The 21,964-nt window shown below is 41.7% G+C and overlaps 1 pseudogene; it reads left to right on the top strand.

Moving 5' to 3' along the window:
* The first annotated feature begins 1,462 nt into the window (after positions 1-1,462).
* Positions 1,463-1,810, top strand: LOC104771382 (uncharacterized; annotated as a pseudogene).
* Positions 1,811-21,964: the final 20,154 nt, after the last annotated feature.

Raw genomic sequence — 21,964 nt, 5'->3', positions numbered from 1 at the left:
TAATTTATTAGAAATATCCACTTCAGTATATTTACAAAAAATAAAGGCAAAGTAAATCTCTTTGAAGATTTTCAAAACAACTTTGTATTTCTAACAAGATACAAAATTTTTTTTTTTTAATCTCATATGAATTTTAATCCAAGAATTCAGATATTAATAGGATATATATTTTTGTTGACTGAATTCAATTTCTATAATTATATATATATAATATATTAAATTTACAACAACTGTATAATCCTATCAAGTTTCCTAATTTTTATTATAAATAATGACATATTATTTTAGTCAATTTCAATAGACAGGTATATATACAATTTTTATCTTTTTACTTAAGCTCTAATTCCTCCAATAAAAAATTATAAAAGTACAAAATTTGATTAGAAAAGCGAAAAAAAATAAATCAATTTTAAATTCGAAACTGAAACAGGAACTTAAAGAGGTTTTGAACATTCGAATAAACTGCATACTGGTTCATTTAAGAACGATATTTATATATTAGTATTTTAACCATATACTACTAGTGCTAAAATATGATTAAAGTCCTTACCCACAAGTGAATTAGGTTGACAATGAAAATATAGTCCACATAACTATTAACCTCACTCACAATGAATTTGTTTCTCTTTTTGCCATGAATTTAATCTTTATATCTATGTTTACTTATTTCTTAAATTGGTTTTCAAATTTTGTTTCTTTTCTCTTTAATAAGAGATCGATCCTTTAAACATTGTTTTACACCTATTTAAAGGAAATATTTTCTCTAGTTTACGAAAATATATTTTTTTTTTTTGTAATTATTTGTCATCGACCTATAATTTATTGATTTTTTTACAAACTTATCAATAAAGTTTCAACCTTTTTATATATGTTAAAAAATGTTGCACATTTCATATATACAGCTCTAGTGAATCTCAGATTCTTTAATAAAAAAATTATATTGAAATGTTGTAATAGAAGCATACTAGTGGCATTTCTTTGTCATTTAGATAAAAATTTCATTAGCGTGACTTAGAGTTTTTATACATTAAAAATAAAATATATTTATATGTCAAACTACTAAAAAATAGATTAATATATTTTTAAAACTCTAAATATTTCAGTTAGTATATAACCTCATATTCAAAAATTTGGCTTAGAAGTTTGCATGATTCAAAACAACATTATAACGTTTTCCATTTTAAAAGATATCTTTAATTGTTTAAAATTTTTCATTATAATTTTAAAAACAATTATTAAATAGGTAAAATTAAACACTCTTAGTGTATTTATTTACCAAGAAAATAAACTCTTCACATTAATTATTTTAGTTCTTTAATATGTTATGATAGTTACGTTAGGTTTTCAATTACATATAAATAGCTTATGTAGCTTTGTGTCTATAATATCAAATACAAAACACACTTCATTACATCTTTTCATATAAGAAATAATAGTCAGTAAAATTCACGTATAAGCACATATGGCTAAATTTACCTCTCAGATTGCTATGCTATTCATTGTTGTAGCTTTGGTTTGTGCATTTGTTCCTGTATTTTTAGTCGACGAATCTGAAGCAAAATCGTTATGGGATACTTGTCTTGTTAAAATCTCTCCTCACTGTGCCTTGGATATAATCGCCGTTGTTTTTTGAAATGCAACCATCAATGATACTTGCTGCCACGATCTTGTTCAAGAAGGAAAAGTGTGTCACGATACTCTCATTAAATATATTGCTGACAGACCAGCCTTAATTGCCCATGAAGCACTATATTTGAAGAAGAGAGACGACTTGTGGAGTCATTGCGTTGCAATCTCTAAAACTGCTTAAATTATTTTGATTAAAAACATGATAGTTTTGTTGTAACATTTAATTTATGAGAAATATCCACTTCAGTATATTTACAAAAAATAAAGGCAAAGTAAATCTCTTTGAAGATTTTCAAAACAACTTTGTATTTCTAACAAAAAACAAAAAAGAAAAAATTATCTCATATGAACTTTAAACTAAAAATTCAGATATTAATAGGATATATTTTTGTTGACTGAATTCAATTTATATATATATAAATATATTAAATTTACAACAACTGTATAATCCTATCAAGTTTCCTATTTTTTATTATAAATAATGACATATTATTTTAGTCAATTTCAATAGACATATATATATACAATTTTTATCTTTATGCTTAAGCTCCCGGTATCCGCTCCAACAGCTGTGTCAACAAGCCCGCCAGGTCCACACCTCCCACAGAGGCTCCACCTGCTGGGATTCCAACCCCCGGAACCCTAGCACCACCGGCCACTCGAGCACCGACACTGCCCGCACCGACCCCCTCAGCGCCTACGGTCCTATCAGTATCACCACCGGCCAGATTCATGGACCCCTCCTGGAAGTCCTGCGACTCGCCAACACCCTCAGCTGTCACACTCTGCTCAACATACTCACTCACTGCTGGAACTCTGCCCCTACCACGACCACGACCGCGTCCCCGACCACGTCCGCGTCCACGACCAACAACAGCTCCACCCTTAACCATCTGCACTACCCAGAACAGAAAGCTAAGTACACAATTCAAAACCGCACACAAAACACACATCTTACCGTGGAATCTCATTGAAGGCTCGAAGAGGATGATACTAGGACTCAATGCCACAAACAAATTGACTAACTACTCATAATCAATTTCCTCACACAACATCATATATCAAGCAACAGGAGAATAACACACCCAATTAAATTCCTAACCGCTCTAACCATCCACTTAACCATCATAGAACCGTAAAGGCTCTGATACCAAATTGAAACAACCATCCTTTTTTTTAATAATAAATGTAATATATAATTAATCATCCCATACTACTTAATTAAACCAACCCAAACAACAACTCAACATTAAACCAGCAATAACCATTAAGCACAGCGGAAACATACTAATAATACAAAACTAATACATTATCAATACAATAACACTCCTAAACTCTATCCAACAACATAGCACAACTCTATCCAAGGTTCCAACATAAACAATATTGCCAACAACACACAACCGAGACCCTAGATCATCCTCCTCCTCATCGCCATAATTCCACGTCACATACCTGCACACCACAAACAACAATCGAGATGCGTAAGTATTATCATAAATACTTAGTGAGATAATCCTCCCATCTACTGGGCTATACACACAAGCAACTAAGATTCCAATGTTTAACAAACAACAAACAAATACAACAAACCAGAAAAATCACGAAAACATGCAAGCTAGTGTCGACCGACACCAGAGAGGTGTCGATCGACACTGGCCCAAACGTGGTGTCGATCGACACCCACTTGGTGTCGATCAACACCGACTGCGCAGACACGTTCTGCTCGAAGCCGATCGTCGAGTCTCCGTTTCCAATCATCTCCAATCCGTTCCAAACTCACCCAAAAGCTCCAGGAACATATACTAACCATAACACAACCACCACAAGCAAGGACAATACCACAAAACACAACAAATCAAGCAAACAAAGGATTCTCAGGCTTAGATAAGCCATGGTCATGCACTCACCTCTTTTGCAGGAAGATTCTGACTCAACAACGACGAATCCAACTCTTAGAAGCCTTCTCCTTTGTTCCTAGCACAAGATCTCCACTCCACAGGAATAGATCTCACCAAAACAGCTTAGAACAAGCCAAAATCTCTCAAGAACACAAACTCTCTCTTTTCTCTCTTTTCTTCTGCAAACGGCGACCAAACACTCTCCTCCACGACCCTAGGTCGACTTTTTCCTTATATACGTCGGTTAGGAACTTCAATTGAACCAAACCAAACCAAAGCGGAAATTCAAACAAACCTGGTCGAACCAAAAAATGATGGTGTCGATCGACACTCTCCTTGGTGTCGATTGACACCCCTTCCCAATAACCAGAAATCGGTTCGCGGGTGTTACAATTCTACCCCTCTAACAAAAGATTCGTCCTCGAATTTGTAACACACCACCACCAGACCGCAAAACTTATCCGACCACACCACTGCAACGGTTCGCACCATCCAACCATCCGGTCTGCCGCAACCATGACACCATTGGTCCACACAATCCTGACCCCACCGGTCAACAAAGTCCTGACCCCACCGGTTAATCCAAACCATACTCTCCCAATCATCACCACTCTGTTCCCCCCGACCATCATACACCTGACCCTCCCGGTCAACACACAGGAACCCCGAGATCCGCATCTGATCTCAACCGGAAACCAGAGATTGAACCCCCATCAATCTCCCAAACCGCATCCGGTCACGATAGAAAATCTGAGATTGAACCCCCATCAATCTCCTTAATCCCACGTCATTAACACTTTTGCCACCAACTCATCTGCTCTTAGGTTGCAACCTTCAAGCCATACCGATCACACTCTCAGACCCCCCATCTTCGAGCCATACCGTCTCACCCTCAGGTTGTCATCCACGAGAACTTGGTACCAGGAGAACCCCCATCTCTTCAGGAGAACCCCCATCTCTTCAGGAGAACCCCCATCTCCTCTGCCACACTCAGGACCGCAGTCCCTCGAGCTATTGGTATCTAGGGAACCCCCTGTCCCCTCAAGAAAACCCCCATCTCCTCATGAGTTGCTTAGGACCCCCCGTCCCTATAGCAAACAGTCATAACGCCTATAAACATTTCTCCAACTGGGACCCCCCAGTGATCCACGTACAACATCTCAATGTCCTACCAACACCATATTCTCTCCCAGAATATCACCACTACGATGGCCATCCCCAGGCCTCACTCCTATCATCTCAAACACTTCGGTGTTTTCAAACACCCTTTCCAAAAATAAACAAGTTCTAACTATTCATAAAACTTTCTATTTTTAAAAAACTTTCTATTTATGGTAACTTTCTATTTATGGCAACTTTCCATTTATAGGACTCCCGAGCAATTTCCTTTTCCACAAGATCCACAAATTCCAAAAACCAAATAACTCCATTTTATTAAACCTCAAGTGCAATAAACGTTTACAACTCCAATCGAAAATATATAGCTGAAATAAAAAGAAACATAAGCCAAACTAAACTCCGGGTTGAGCACCTGGTCCTCCCTTCGGTTGTGCCACACCCCCCATCATCTGCCTCAACTTAGGACAGAAAGGCCTGATGTGCCCCCCTCCTCTCCACAATGGTAACACGATCGACGATATTCTTGTGGATCACCTTTCTTGGGGCAGTCTGCCAACTTGTGGTTCTTGCTTCCACATCCGAAGCACCCTCACCGACCTCGCTGCGTACCTGACATGTCGTCCCGCTTCCTCTTATGCCTTTGCTCCGACTCGTTAGCCATGCTTGGATTGTTCTTCTCCAAAGTCTCCTCTGTCTGAACAGCTGGACTGACCACCACTACCTTTGACCTCAAGTCATCCTCTATCTCCTCTACAGTCTCCACCAGCTCCGCCCTCGTAGCATAACTCCTCCCTCTGCAGTGGACCCTCAAGTCCTCACGAAGCGCCCTCATGAACCTCCTGATCTGAGCCACCTCGAGCTCCATCGCCCGACCCCCATAAGCCAGAAGTCAATTGAACTCTAAGTCCAGCTCCCGCACTGACCGAGCCCCCTGAGATAGCTGAAGAAACTGCACCTCCAATCGGTCTAACGTCTCTCTCGGAAAATACTTGCGGTTGAACTCCTCCACAAAGTCAGCCCAAGTCATCTCCCGCTGCACTCTCCTAGCAGCCACTGATCTCCACCACACCTAAGCATCACCAACCAAATTGTGGACCCTTATGTCCACCCAAAACTCCTCAGGACATCTCAGAGTCTGGAAGTTACGTTCCACACTCGTCCTCCACACATCTGCAGCGGTCGGATCCGTACCACCCGAAAACCGCGCAGTATCAAGTTTATGCATCTCCTTCAGCATAGACAAATAACAAGCATGAGCTATCACATCCGCAGCCACTGGCTGCTGCTCCTCCGCCACTGGCTGCTGCTCCTCCGCCACCACTGGTGGCACTACCTGAGCCTGAGCCGGACCCACTCCCGGTATCCGCTCCAACAGCTGTGTCAACAAGCCCGCCAGGTCCGCACCTCCCACAGAGGCTCCACCTGCTGGGATTCCCACTTCCGGAACCCTAGCACCACCGGCCACTCGAGCACCAACACCGCTCGCACCGACCCCCTCAGCGCCTACGGTCCCATCAGTACCACCACCGGCCACACTCATGGACCCCTCCTAGAAGTCCTACGACTTGCCGACACCCTCAGCTGTCAGACTCTGGTCAATAGACTCACTCACTGCTGGAACTCTGCCCCTACCACGACCACGACAAATTCCCCGACCACGTCCGCATCCACAACCAGCAACAACTCCACCCTTAACCATTTGAACTACCTAGAACAGAAAGCTAAGTACACAATTCAAAACCACACACAAAACACACATCTTACCGTGGAATCTCATTGAAGGCTCGAAGAGGATGATACTAGGACTCCATACCACAAACAAATTGACTAACTACTCATAATCAATTTCCTCACACAACACCATATATCAAGCAACAGGAGAATAACTCACCCAATTAAATTCCTAACCGCTCTAACCATCCACTTAACCATCCTAGAACCGTAAAGGCTCTGATACCAAATTGAAACAACCATCCTTTTTTTTTAAAGAATAAATACAATATATAATTAAGCATCTCATACTACTTAATTAAACCAACCCAAACCACAACTCAACGTTAAACCAGCAATACAATAACACTCATAAACATTCTATCCAAGAACTTAGAACAACTATATCCAAGGTTCCAACATAAAACATATATCCAACAACACACAACCGAGACCCTAGATCATCCTCCTCCTCATCGCCATGATTCCACGTCACATACCTGCACACCGCAAACAACAATCGAGATGCGTAATTATTATCATAAATACTTAGTGAGGCAATCCTTCCATCTACTGGGCTATACACAAAAGCAACTGAGATTCAAATGTTTAACAAACAACAAACAAATACAACAAACTAGGAAAATCACGAAAACAGGCAAGCTGGTGTTGACCGACACCAGAGAAGTGTCGATCAACACTGGCCAAAACATGGTTTCGACCGACACCCACTTGGTGTCGATCGACACCGACTGCACAGACACATTCTGCTCGAACCCGATCGTCGAATCTCCGTTTCCAATCATCTCCTATCCATTCCAAACTCACCCAAAAGCTTTAGGAACCTATACTAACCATAACACAACCACCACAAGCAAGGACAACACCACAAAACACAAAAAAATCATGCAAACAAAGGATTCTCAGGCTTAGATAAGCCATGGTCATGCACTCACCTCTTTTGCAGGAAGATTCTGACTCAACAACGACAAATCCAACCATTAGAAGCCTTTTCCTTTGTTTCCTAGCACAAGATCTCCACTCCACAGGAACAGATCTCACCAAAATAGCTTAGAACAAGCCAAAATCTCTCAAGAACACAAACTCTCTCTTTTCTCTCTTTTCTTCTGCAAACGGCGACCAAACACTCTCCTCCACGACCCTAGGTCGACTTTTCCCTTATATATGTCGGTTAGGAACTTCAACTGAACCAAACCAAACCAGAACGGTAATTCAAACAAACCTGGTCAAACCAAAAAATGATGGTGTCGATCGACACTCTCCTTGGTATCGATCGACACCCCTCCCCAATAACCAGAAATCGGCTCGCGGGTGTTTCAAGCGTAACAAAAAAAAATACATTTTAAATTCGAAAATGAAACAGAAACTTAAAGAGGTTTTGAACATTCTAATAAACTGCAGAGTGAATCATGTAAGAACGATATTTGTATGAATAGAAAACTTGCTCGCATGAGCCTCTCTCAGGATCTCCTGCCTGAAATCCTCATTTTTTGGGCACATAATTCCTACCGTGCACCAAGATAGTACAATTATCTGAGACCTGATACTCTGAATCAACATCCTTAGAGGCATTTACCAGCCCCAAATCCTTCTCCTGAGCCAAACGCACCCTACTCAGAGGATCTGCTCTATCAACTGCCTCTAAACCCAACGGTTCCTGAGAAACAGCACATAAACTCAAAGCACTGATCTCTCCTACCATAGACTCCAAAGCTACCCTCTTCCTACTCAGAGCATCTGCAACCGTGTTAGCCTTACCAGGGTGATAAGCTATCTCCAAATCATAATCCGCCACCAGCTCCATCCACCGCCTCTGCCTCAAGTTTAGCTCGGGCTGAATGAATATATACTTCAGACTCTTATGATCTGTAAACACCTGTACCTTAGCACCATAAAGATAAGATCTCCAAATCTTCTGGGCAAAAACTACAACAGCCATCTCCAAATCATGAGTAGGATAGTTGCCCTCATTCTTCTGCAACTACCGTGAAGCGTAGGCAATCACCTTCCAAGGCTGCATCAACACACACCCCAAACCCACTCTAGATGCATCAGTATAAACCACATAGGTTTCTCCCTGCTCAGGCAAAGCCAACACTGGCGTAGTAGCCACTTAAGGGTTTCAAAGCCCTCCTCACACTCCTATGTCCAAACAAAAGGAACATCCTTCCCTGTCTACTTAGTCATAGGGCGTGCCCTACTTGCAAAACCCTGTACAAACCTCCTGTAGTAACCTGCCAAACCAAGGAAACTCCTGATCTCTGTGGCATTCTGCGGTCTAGGAAAATCCCTGATAGCCTGAATCTTCTCCGGATCTACAGAAACTCCCTTTGCAGAAATAATGTGACCCAGAAAACCCATCTCACTAGCTGCCAAAAACTGCACTTGCTCAACTTAGCAAACAACTTATGCTCCCGCAGCTTCTCCATAACTGCCCTCAAATGCACTGCATGCTCTTCAGGACTCTTAGAAAATACCAGAATATCGTCGATGAAAATGATGACAGACACGTCCAGAAACTCCTGAAACACGCTGTTTATCAATCTCATAAACGCTGCTGGCGCGTTAGTCAACCCGAAAGGCATCACAAACTCATAATGCCCATACCTCGTCTTAAAAGCAGTCTTCCTCACATCTGCGTCATCTATCGGTATCTGATGATAACCCGATGCCAGATCTACCTTGGAGAACCAAGTAGCACCCCTCAACTGATCCAACAACTCATCGATTCTGGGAAGAGGGTACTTGTTCTTCACAGTGACCTGGTTCAAACCCCGGTAATAAATACACAACCGTAAACTCCCATCCTTCTTCTTAACAAATAACATCGGCACTCCCCACAGTGATACACTAGGACGGATGAATCCCTTACTCAACAAATTCTCTAACTGCTTCTTCAGCTCCGCCATCTCTTCTGGAGCCATTCTGTAAGGAGCCTTGGATAACGGCGTCGTCCCCGGTTCAAGTTCAATCGTGAAAGGATCAGACCAAGATGGTGGTAATCCCTACAATGACTGAAACACATCCTCAAATTCCTCAACAACCTGAATAGCACTAACCGTAGACTTCCCCACTGACTCTAGCATAGATATAGTAACCAGATAAGCCTCACGGCCCTTCTTGATCATCTTCCCAGCCTCAATGGCCAAGATCACGAGACTCCCCGAAGTCGGTCTAATACCCTGAAAAACCAACTTCCCTCCTGAACGTTCAAACTTCACTCTACCCCGATGACAATCCAAATATACCATATACCGATGCAACCAATCCATCCCGAGAATAACATCATACAACTCCACTGGACTGATAAGCAAATCCGCTGGCCATGACTCTCCAGCGATCTGAATATCCACTCTTCTAGCTCGTCCAATAACCCTCAGAAACTTGCCTCCCGCAACTCTGACAACTCCTGTACACTCCCCGGGATCTCCTCTGATATTCGCACTCTCGACACACTCCGGAGTAATGAAGCTATGAGACGCTCCAAAATCAAACATAACGTGGGACTTAAATCCGCCCACCAACAAGGTCCCTACAAAAACCTCATGTGTTGAGAACCTAACACTTTATCACAGGAAAAACATAAAATCTGAACCTACTGAAATTCACAAAGTTAAGTACCAGAAATTATACCTGTAATCGCCCCGACACAGGTTCGACCAGTCTCTGCAGTCTTGTAAACCGGTGCCACCTGCTGCCCTCCCGGCTGCACCTGCTGCAACGCTGCCACTGCCACCGGCTGAAACTTGGGGCACAAGGGCCTAATGTGCCCTGGCTCCCTGCAATGATAGCATACACGAGCCGCTGCCGTCGAGGCACTCCTCTTGGGACAGCTAGCAACCTTGTGATCCTTGTTCCCACAACCAAAGCAACTCGCACCATTCGGCCTCAGCATAGCCTCCCACCTCCTCATGGTTCCCTACGCAGGCTTGCCGCCCTTGCTAGAACCTCCATGATGCTGAGCCTTACTAGGCTGAACTGCTGGACTAACCGCCACTGTCTGTGCCAAGATGTATTCCTCGATCTCTGCCGTTGTCTCAACCAGCTCTGCACGCGTAGCATAACTCCGCCCTCTATAGTGAACCCTCAAATCATCACGTAGGGCCCTCAAAAACCTCATGATCTGAGCCTCTTCAGACTCCATAGCCCGACCCCCATACCTAAGAAGTCGACTGAACTCCAAGTCAAGCTCTCGCACTGACCGAGTCCCCTGAGCTAGCTGAAGGAATTGCATCTCCATCCTATCCAGTGCCTCTCTAGGAAAATACTTGCGGTTGAACTCCAAGACAAAGTCAGCCCAAGACATCTCCCTCTGCACCCTCCTAGCAGCCACAGAACTCCACCACAACTGAGCATCCCTAGAAAGGTTGTGGACCACTATATCAACCCAAAACTCCTCAGGACATCTGAGAGATTGGAAGTTACGTTCCACTCTAGTCCTCCACGCATCAGCGCCAGTGGGATCAGTACCTCCCGAAAACCGCTCGGTACCAATATGGTTCATCTCTCTCAGCATACTCACATAACGAGAGTGAACCCCTACATCCGCAGCCACTGGCTGCTGCACCCCCCGCCGCCACTGGCGGCACTACCGGTGCCTGAGCTGGAACCACTCCCGGTAACCGCTCTATCAACTGTGCTAACAAGCCCGCAAGTTCAACACCAGGAACCCCTCCCGCTGGGAATCCCACACCCGGGACCCTAGCATCACCGGCCACTGGAGCATCAACACCGCCCCCTCCGGCCACACTCATGAAATCCTCCTTGACACCCTGCGACTCGCCAACACCCTCAACTGTCACACTCTGGTCCGCAGTCTCACTAACCGCTGGGACTCTGCCCCTACCACGACCACGTCCGTGTCCAAGACCACATCCGCGTCCACAACCACGACCAGCAACAGCATCCTCTCTAACCATCTGCACTACCATGAACAGAAGGCTAAGCATGCAATTATACTAACACAAAAAAAAAAACATATACTCACATAATCAATCAAAGCATGCAAATCCGAAACATCTACAACACAAAGCCTAGTGAACCCAAACCTAGAACCGTAAGGGCTCTGATACCAAACTAAAACGACCCGACCCATTTTTTTTTTAAATAATAAATAATAAATAATAAATAATAATAATAAATAAACTACAACTAGTGGTCCCATATCCACTAGCCACCTAACCACAATCACAATCAACAACGAAAATAACCAATACCAATATCCAATAAATATCCAATAATAATCCAATAATTATAACATAACAATATCCAAAATTCAACCAACAGAAATCGTAGAACCAGCAACCTAGCAATGTTTCTAATGACCCAACTCTAGCAACCTAGCAATGCCAGACAACAACCAATCGAGTCCCTAGAACATCATCCTCTTCATTGCCTTGATTCCACGATCACACTTTGTCTATACCTGCACCACAAACACAAATTGAGAGGCATGAGTATTTTAAAAACACTCAGTGAGGCAATCCTCCCATCTACTGGGTTATACACATAAGCAACTATAATTCCAATGTTCCAAAAATCAACAAACAAAGCATACAAACCAGGAAAACAAATATCATCTCGCTGGAAGGGAGGTGTCGACCGACACCAGCCAAGTGTTGACCGACACTGGGTCTTGGTGTCGACCGACAATACCCCATAGTGTCGATCGATGCCTCTTCACTGGTGTCGACCGACACCAATTGGTGTCGATCGACACTACCTCTGCAACCGCGATCTGCACGAAGCCGAGAGTCGAATCTCGCTCCCAAACTCCACCAAATCGCCTAATACTCAAAACCCAAGCCATATACGTTTGTAGGAACCTGTAGCAATCAATACCAGTAAGAAAAACACCCAAAAACAACAACAAACAAACAAGAACAAGGAATCACAGGCTTAGATCAGCCATGGTCATGCACTCACCTCTCTGCAGGAAGATTTTGACCATCAACAACAAATCCAACCTTCATAGCAAGCTTCTAGATCCTACCTAGCTTCAAATATCTCAAGGACAGCCAAGAATCTCACCAATCTCTTCCCAAAAGCTCAAGAACACTTTTTCTCTCTTTGTTTTCTCAAAAACGGCGTGAGACAAAACAAAACACGACCTAGGTCATTTTCTCACATTAATATCTCGGTTCAATGGTCTCCTTAAACCAAACTGGTCCAAATCGATAATTAAATCAAACTAGTCGAACCAGATAATGTTGGTGTCGACCGACACCACCCTTGGTGTCGATCGCCACCCTCCCCCAAAACGCACAGTTTTGGTTTGCGGGTGTTACAAAATATCTCCTCACTGTACCTTGGATATAATCGCCGTTGTTTTTGGAAATCCAACCATCAATGATACTTGCTGCCACGATCTTGTTCAAGAAGGAAAAGTGTGTCACGATACTCTCATTAAATATATTGCTGACATACCAGCCTTAATTGCCCGTGAAGCACTATATTTGAAGAAGAGGGACGACTTGTGGAGTCATTGCGTTGCAATCTCTAAAACTGCTTAAATTATTAAAAACTTGATAGTTTTGTTGTAACATTTAATTTATCAGAAATATCCACTTTAGTACTTTTACAAAAAGTAAAGGCAAAGTAAATCTTTTTGAAGATTTTCAAAACAACTTTGTATTTCTAACCAAAAAAAAAAAATTATCTCATCTGAATTTTATACCAAAAATTTAAATATTAATAGGATATATATTTTTGTTGACTGAACTCAATTTCTATATATATATAAATATATTAAATTTACAACAATTGTATAATCCTATCAAGTTTCCTAATTTTTATTATAAATAATGACATATTAAATTTACAACAATTGTATAATCCTATCAATAGGTAATCTTACATATATATAGTGAAGGACAAACCCTTATCACTTTAGGAAAACACTAAACCGACTTAGTACAAAGGAGGTGGCCGATGGGCCTTACAGAATAGACATGTAACGGGCCGGTTATGGAAGTCCACTCCAAGTGTTTTACAACACTCTCCCTTGGATGACATAACCGTGCCGATGCTAAGGGATCAGTGCAATACGCTTGGGGGTGCTGCCTCATTAAAACCTTACCAGGAAAACCCAGTGGGACAAAACCATGGTGAAGGAAAAAGAGTACAGCACGTATTGCTCCCCCTGTTCCAAGCATCACTATAAGTCCTTAAGTCTCCGCATTCCAATCTGGTGCGTGAGCTTCTTGAATGTTGATTTCGGTAATGACTTGGTGAAGAGATCGGCTGAGTTGTCGCATGATTGAACTTGTACCACTTGAACTTCTCCAGTAAGATGTGCTTTGTCCGATTTCCCTTGATATATCCTTCCTTGAGCTGTGTGATGCAAGCCGTATTGTCCTCATATATCACGGTTGGCTCCTTGTCCTCGACCATACCGCAATCCGTCCTGATATGTTGAGTCATCGACCTCAACCATACACACTAAACTTTCTTTGTTATAACCTGCATCAGCAAAACCAACTAAAACCTTCTTTGTTATAGTTAGTATAATATAAACACAAATCTAATGTTCCTTGTAAGTATCGCAACACATGTTTGATACCATTCCAATGCCTTTGAGTCGGACAAGAACTAAATCTTGCTAGGAGATTCACGGCAAAACATATGTCTGGTCTAGTGTGGCGAGACATTAATGCTCCTATAGCACTGAGGTATGGCACTTCAGGACCAAGAACTTCTTCATTGTCCTTCTTTGGACCAAATGGATCTTTATCCAAGTCAAGGCTTCTTACAACCATTGGGCTGGTCAATGGGTGAGCCTGGTCTATATTAAACCTCTTGAATACCTTTTTTGTATATGCCATTTGATTCACAAAGATTCCATTATTTATGTACTCAAGTTGCAGCCCCAAACAGAACTTAGTTTTTCCTGAGTCTTTCATTTCAAATTCTCTCTTTAAATACTCTACTGTTTGGGCAATTTCACCAAGGGTTCCAAATATGTTTAAATCATCAACATACACTGCTATAATAACAAACCCTTTGTTTGCAAACTTCTTAATTAAAATACATGGACTGACTGGGTCATTCTTATAGCCTTCCTTAGCTAAATATTCACTTAATCGATTATACCACATTCGACCACTCTGTTTCAGTCCATAAAGGGATTTGTTCAGCCTAATACAGTACTGTTCTCGAGAACCACTCTTATCTTTGAGCTCAATACCCACTGGTAATCTCATATAAATTTCATTATCCAGTGGACCATACAAGTATGCGGTTACAACATCCATTAACCGCTAATCCAGTTTTTTCTCTTATAGCCAGACTTATTAAGTACCTAAATGTTGTTGCATCCATCACATGGGAATATGTCTCCTCATAGTCTATTCCTGGTCTTTGAGAGAATCCTTGTGCTACAAGCCGTGCCTTATACCTCACTATTTCATTGTTCTCATCTCTCTTCCTTACAAAGACCCATTTGTGTCCAACTGGCTTTATATTAGGTGTTGTCCTTATGATCGGACCAAACACACTTCTCTTCTTTAAAGAGTTTAACTCCACATCAATGGCTTCTTTCCACTTTAGCCAATCTTTACTTTGAGTGCACTCTAATATAGACGTGGGTTCTGGATCCTCATTTATCTCAAGTGCTACCTTGTATGCAAATATTTCATTGATGTCGACATCCTTTCGGTTCCATTGAATTCCAGACATGATATAATTTATTGAGATCTCATTATTATCAATACCTTCAGGTCCTTGAGGTTCAGCGTCCCAAACCTCATTTGGTACCTTAGGATTTGTCTCGGCCATGTCTGTATTTTCTGTAATTCCCTTAACCTCGGTCTGTTTTGCACCTTTAGACTTCCGAGTGTTCTTATCTTTGGAACCTAATGGTCTACCTCGTTTCAAATGTGGCTTAGACTCTGTAGCAACTTGATTATTGTGTTCCTTTTGAACATCAATACGTATTGGTGCATTACAAGCTGGTGTGTACGATTTTGTTACTCTCTTTGGGTCAGCAAAGGAATCTGGCAATTGATTAGTTAGCTTCTGAAATGAATAATCTTTTGAACCTCTGCATCACATGCTAGAGTTCGAGGATCTTGCCAATTTAAGGATGTTTGATTCCATGTTAATTCTTTAACCAGCTTGCTAGTCTCACCACCTAACATAGGGAATTCGGACTCAACAAAGTGACAGTCCATATCTGGCCTTAAATAAATCTCCTGTGGTCGGCTCAAGATACTTTATAATAATGGGAGACTCATATCTAACATATATTCCCATCCTCCTTTGAGGTCCCATCTTAGTTCTCTATGGTGGAGCAATAGGTACATAAACGGCACACCCGAATATTTTGAGATGGGATAAGTCTGGCTCATGACCCGTTAATAGTTGGGATGGAGAATATTTGTGTTCACTAGATGGCCTGATGCATATAAGTTCTTCAGCATGTAAGACTGCGTGTCCCCAAGCTGACACAGGGAGCTTCGATCTCATTAACAATGGTCAAGCTATTAATTGAATACGTTTAATGAAGGATTCATCTAATACATTCTCTGTATGTTCATGTGCCACAGGGTGTTCCACACTTCCCCCCATGGACATACCATATTTATTAAACGCTTCGGATGTAAATTCACCAGCACTATCTAGACGTATAGTCTTAAGTGGAAAATCTCTTTTGTTACATTTACTGGTGATGGCCTTATAATGAGTTTCCCTTGTGTACATGCTACACACGTGAGATTTTTAGGGATAACTCTTCTCTCTCTTAGAGTGTGCCCATTTGAATTTATAATTAGCTTACACATCATGTTAGAACCCGGATGGCCAATCCGGTCATGCCATAAAGTGAATTGTTCATTAAACATCTTATTCATTGCCAAATTAGCTTCTATCATATTAATCTTAGCATGGTAAAGACCAGTGGTTAATGCAGGTATAGACTCTAGGATTCTCTTAGATCCTTGGGTGATTTCAGTAATATATAGGAACTCTCTGTTTCCTTCACCCTTAGTTTTAATATGATAACCATTCAATCTAATGTCTTTAAAGCTCAATAAACTTCTCTTAGAGCTGGGTGAGTACAAGGCATCACTTAGTTCAATATATGTGCCATTAGGTAATAATATGTGAGCTTGGCCGTAGCCTTCTATTAAGCTTGCTATACCCGTAATTCTACTAACATTGGCACTTTTCATTATGAGATTTATGAAATATCTCTTGTCCTTCAATATTGTGTGGTTTAATCCACTATCCACCACAATTATTTCCTGTCCTTAGCCATTTCCAATATGGACAAGAATTTATGTTTTAAACTTTAAAGTAATAAAACAAGCAAATATATATTGAAGGAAATAAAATAATTGAATTTAAACCAAAACAATAATCCAAAATAATAATTCAATCAAATGCAAAGCATAAATCATAAAATTAAGTCAAGACCACATTTGAGTTTAATTATCCTCTTTTAAACAATCAGATGTTTCATAATCCAATAGGTCATCATTCTCATGGTCGAAATCACCGTCACCATCTAGATGAACCAGGTTAGCTTCTGGATTCTTTTTCAAACTCTCTTGATAGAGATCAACAAGGTGCATAGGAGTTCTGCAAGTCTTTATCCAATGGTTCACTAAACCACATCTACGGCAAGTGGACTTGATCTTTTGTTGCGGTTTAAATGTGCCGCGGCCTCTACCTCGATCACGGCCGAAACCTGATCGATTACCACGGCCTTGACCACCAAACTTGTGTCCTTGGTAAGTCCCACGACCAGGACCACCACGTCCACTGCCTCCTCGGCCACGGCCACTCTTGCCCATATGGACTTAGTTAGACTCCTTAGTCTCTTTTGGTTCTATAGGCTCTTGAGGATTTTTCTTTGTCATGTCAACCTTGTGAGCTTCCGGTAATGGGGCTGTACCAGGAGGTCTCAATGCACTATTAATCATCAATAGCTCATTGTTCTGCTCAGCAAGCAGCAAACAAGAGATCAGGTCTGCATTGGTCTTAAATCCCTTTTCACGGTACTGTTGCTGAAGCAATATGTTGTTAGTGTGAAAAGTAGAGAATGTCTTCTCTAGCAGATTTCTTTTCAGTAACCTCAGTACCACACAATCTTAGGATTGAGACAATCTTAAAAGCTCTGAGTTATACTCATCCACAGATTTGAAGTCCTGGATCCTTAGGGTTTTTCAATCAAATTGAGCCTTTGGTAGGAGTACCGTCTTTTGGTGTCCATATCTGCTTTTCAACTCTGTCCAAAGGTCAAGAGGATCTTCTATGGTGAGGTACTGGTTCTTGAGACTCTCAGCAAGGTGATGGTGCAAATGCATAATCACCTTATAGATATATATTTTTCTTAGTGCAATCATTATCATCCTCAATGCACTCACATAGGTCCTTTGATTTCAATCCAAAACATGCACCTGATTATATCCTGCGGTACTTAAGACCAAACCATGTAATTAATTTGGATTATGCCATGCGGTATTTAAGACCGAACCATGAAATTATTTTAGTCTAGGCCATGCGGTATTTGAGACCGAACCATGCCAACAAATTTAAACTAGACCATGCGGTATTTGAGACCGAACCATGCCATCAAAATTAAACTAGGCCATGCGGTATTTGAGACCGATCCATGCCATCATATTACACTCAAATTTCGTGGTCTTAATATGCATGCAAGACAACAATCCTAGATAGATTATATTCTAGTATGAACACATAATCTTAATATTTTAGAAATTTTCCTTTTTACTAGATAAGATTTCCTTTCCAGTTTAGTAAAATTTCCTATTCTAAATAGGATTTAAGTTTTAGGAAACATGCAAATATGTTTTCAAGTTTTTAGAAGTTTTCCTTTTCTCTAGTTAGAATTTCCTTATCTAGTTAAGATTAAGACAAAGTTTTTAGGAAATATTTTCTAGGCTTTTAGGATAATTACTAGAATTATTTTGGAAGTTATCCTAATCTTTTGTTTTGATTTTTCATGCAAAACATAGAACAATTTCGATTCTAACAACCTAGAACAAACAGATTAATATTCTTTCTAATTTGATTTTAGGTTTCTGGGTTCAATGCTTTCATGCAAAACACATCATAATTTCCGATTTTAATTACTTAGTTTTAGGGTTTTGATTTTAAACAAACAAACACCAAAATCGGATTCTAACAACCTAGAACAATTGGTTTAACTTTCTATCTATGAATTTCGAATTTAGGTTTTAGTTCTAGGGTTCTAGTGCTTCAAGCAAACAATCAAATACAACCAGATTTTAATTATATCATAAACAGTTTAATTGCAAGCAATTTAAACAACCTAAACCTGATAACAACCGATTTTAAAGTTTTAAAGTTATAGGGTTTTAGGATTTCAAAGTTTATGAACTTGTTTGTTGATTGTTTACATGTAGGTTTAGAGTTCCAATAGTTTTAAAAGATCAGATCCGATTTCATAGGTTCTAAGGGGGTTTGGCTATTGTTTACCTTCCACCGTTTGGAGGTTGACTGGATTTGAACCGGGAGCTAAAGACCTCAGTTTTACTTTGAACCTTACCACAAACCTCGAGCCAATCTCGGACAAAACTTGATCATGAACAGCCCGCGAACTGGAACCAATATCGGATCAGGAACACCCACAAACTTGTCACGAACAGGAACCAACCACAAACGGATCTCCGAACAGGAACTAGCCGCATACACGAACGGAAGCCGATAGCCTAACTTGGACGAAAAAGAACTTTGTGGGCGGCGGTTTTTAGGGTTTTAGAGTAAGGGTTTTTCTCAGCTGGCTTTAGAGCTTCGTGCTGATAACGTGTTGTAAACTAGAGGATTCAAAGGTTGAAATCTCTTGTCTTATTTCTTATTCAATAGGTAATGTTATAAATTTAAATATTTCAGTTTGTATATAACCTAATATTCAAAAATTTGGCTTAGAAGTTTGCATGATTCAAAACAAAATTATAATGTTTCCATTTTAAAAGATATCTTTACTTGTTTTAGATTTGTCATTATAATTTTAAAAACAATTATTAAAAAGAGAAAATTAAACACTATTTAGTGTATTTATTTACCAAGAAAATAAACTCTTTCTCATTAATTATTTTAGTTCTTCAATATGTTATCATAGTGTGACAACCCGTCCCGTTGACCTCACTAGCCCACCGCTAGCTTGCCCCCATAGGCCCGAAGCTGGCCCTGCCGGGCATCGATCCTAACCCCTCACTGTGGATTAACTCACATAATCCACAGTGATGGGTTAGAATCGATGCCCTGCAGGGCCAGCTTGGAGTCCGTTGGGACGGCTAGCAGTGGGCTAGCAGGGTCCACGGACGGTTCGTTAGGGCAGCTAGCGGTGAGCTAGTGGGGTCCGCGACAACCCGTCCCACGGACCCCACTAGCCCACCGCTAGCTGCCCCAACGGACCGTCCGTGGATTCTGCTAGCCCACCGCTAGCCATCCCAACGGACTCCAAGCTTGCCCTGCAGGGCATTGATCCTAACCCATCACTGTGGATATCCCAATCCACCAGTAGGTTATTGGTGCGCCAGGCGTTCCTCGAACCCTGGTCCTCACCCTTTAACAACCTTCCCACAGGACTATGACAACCCGTCCCGCGGACCCCACTAGCCCACCGCTAGCTGCCCCAACGGACCGTCTGTGGACCCCACTAGCCCACTGCTAGCCGGCCCAACAGACTCCAAGCTGGCCCTGCAGGGCATCGATCCTAACCCATCACTGTGGATATCCCAATCCACCAGTAGGTTATTGGTGCGCCAGGCGTTCCTTGAACCCTGGTCCTCACCCTTTAACAACCTTCCCACAGGACAAGCTGTCACCAATTGATCTGCAAAATGAAACGACCGACCCTTTTTTTTTTAAATAATAAATAATAGATATAATATAATATAATAAACTACAGCTAGTGATCCCATACCCACTAGCCACCTAACCACCAACACATTCAACAGCGGAATAACATAATCAATATCCAATAATAAACCAGTAATAACCAATAACAAGCCAATATTATAGCATAGGCAATATCCCAATACCAACAACAAGAAACAAGGAACCAGCAACCTAGCAATGTTTCTAATGACCCAACTCTAGCAACCTAGCAATGCCAGACAACATCCAATCGAGTACCTAGAACATCCTCCTCTTCATTGCCTTGATTCCACGATCACACTTTGCCTTTACCTGCACCACAAACACAGATTGAGATGCATGAGTATTTGATAAACACTCAGTGAGGCAATCCTCCCATCTACTGGGCTATACACACAAGCAATAAGATCTCTACATGCCACAAACAACAATCAATAAAACAAACCAGGCATTATACAAAGCACACAGCAATCCGTCATAGCTGAAAGAAGGGTGTCGACCGACACCAGATGGTGTCGATCGACACTGACAATCTGGTGTCGACCGACACTATACTGGTGTCAACCGACACCCTGCCCGACACTCCCGAAAACCCTAGTTTGTGTCGACCGACACCTCCACATGGCATCGATCGACCCTCGCCAAAGTCTCGAGCCGTCCTTGCGTTGGTGTCGACCGACACCCCAACTGGTGTCGACCGACACCATTGCCGAGCAGCGATTTCCTTCGATCAAAAACTCCGAATCTCGCCTCCAATCTTTTCCAATCCGCTCCTTGCACTCCCAGAAGCCAAACCCAGCCAAAACAGCGACGAAATACCATAGAGAACTCAAAGAAACAACCACATAAGCACCAAATCACATAAAATCTAGAGCTCTTAGCTTAGATAAGCCATGGTCATGCACTCACCTCTCTGCAGAAAGTTTCTGACCAAAAAGAACGAATCCCTCACTCCTAGCAAGCTTCTAGCACATTTCCAGCCTTAGATCTCTCAGGAACAGCAAGGAATCTCACAAATCTCTCTCAGAAGCTCAAGAACTACTCTCTCTTTTCTTTTTCTCTGAAAACGGCGGAAAAACAAAACAACACGACCCTAGGTCGTTTTCTTCCTCTAAAAACTCTATTTTAGGGATTCCCTAAACCAACCACGCAAACCGGACAATTAAAATTGAACCGACCAAACTGGCCACAACTGGTGTCGATCGATGCCTCACGAGAAGGTGTCGATCGACACCCTTACCAAAATACCAAAAATTGGTTTGCGGGTGTTACAATTCTCCCCCACCAATCTAGATTTGTCCTCGAATCTCGAACAACCATCAGCCAAGGACTCCCGTGCAACCTTCTCCACGGCCCACACTCCTCCGACCGATCTACAGAAGGTCACCTCTAGGCGATAGACTCACGCTCCAGGCGTCATTTGCTCTTGACTTTTTGGACTTTCCTTTACTCGTAGGCCTAAACCTTGAGTTTTTTATTGGCTCCTCATCAGACCTAAGTCTGCATGCCAAATGTTGGCTCCTCATCAGGCCGAAACCCGCATGCCATAATATATAAGGAAAAGTCCAAACTCGTCTCTCAGGTTGCCACCCTACAGCGCGCCCCCGGATCGTCATCCGAAGTCGATATACCAACCATACTCCCGAGCCACAAAGTCTCTGAATATGGCAGTACTAGGAGAACCTAAGTCCCCCAAGAGTCGCGAGCAAACGATTCTG

The sequence above is a fragment of the Camelina sativa genome, chromosome 20, assembly GCF_030686135.1.
Source record: "Camelina sativa cultivar CO46 ecotype springtype chromosome 20, ASM3068613v1".
Lineage (NCBI taxonomy): Eukaryota > Viridiplantae > Streptophyta > Magnoliopsida > Brassicales > Brassicaceae > Camelina > Camelina sativa.
Note: the sequence above shows the minus strand (reverse complement) of the source record. Positions and strands in the feature narration are given on the sequence as shown.